A 534-nucleotide genomic window follows, 5' to 3' on the forward strand; every position below is an offset into this window, starting at 1 on the left:
AATTTAGTTATATTAAAGTTTTATTCTTCTAAGTTTATGGCATTAAAGGTAGTACCTGAAAGTGAATTAATAATGTATAAGACTGTGTTGGAGAGATCATGGTATGTTCTTTATTCTTCACAAATCTATATTGCAGCCACCATAATTATTTTCATGATAAAGTTGAGGGAAGTTTCCTGAAGAGTTCTGTGATTTGACAAATGTACATGTGACTTGTGTGTGTATTGGGACCTGGATATGGCAGAAGTACTAAATCATATTGCATTTCACCACAGTAGTCCAAGAGCAGGAAGTAGTTTCATTTTGTCTTCAAAACATCCTGATCTATTCAACATAATTTATTATACCTAGACCCAGTCCTAGCCCAGGTCCAGTGAGTGTGCAGTGAGTTTCCTGCTACCCTGCGCCGGCGGGACCAGTCCCAGCCCAGGCGCAGCATGGGCCGGACCCTCTCCCAGCCCCTCGGGCCGCCCCCCACCGCTCCGCAGTGCCTCCCCCACCCCGCCCGCCGAGTAGGATTTTCTGCCGAGTTCC

This window comes from Octodon degus, unplaced genomic scaffold, assembly GCF_000260255.1.
Source record: "Octodon degus isolate 3935 unplaced genomic scaffold, OctDeg1.0 scaffold00379, whole genome shotgun sequence".
Classification (NCBI taxonomy): domain Eukaryota; kingdom Metazoa; phylum Chordata; class Mammalia; order Rodentia; family Octodontidae; genus Octodon; species Octodon degus.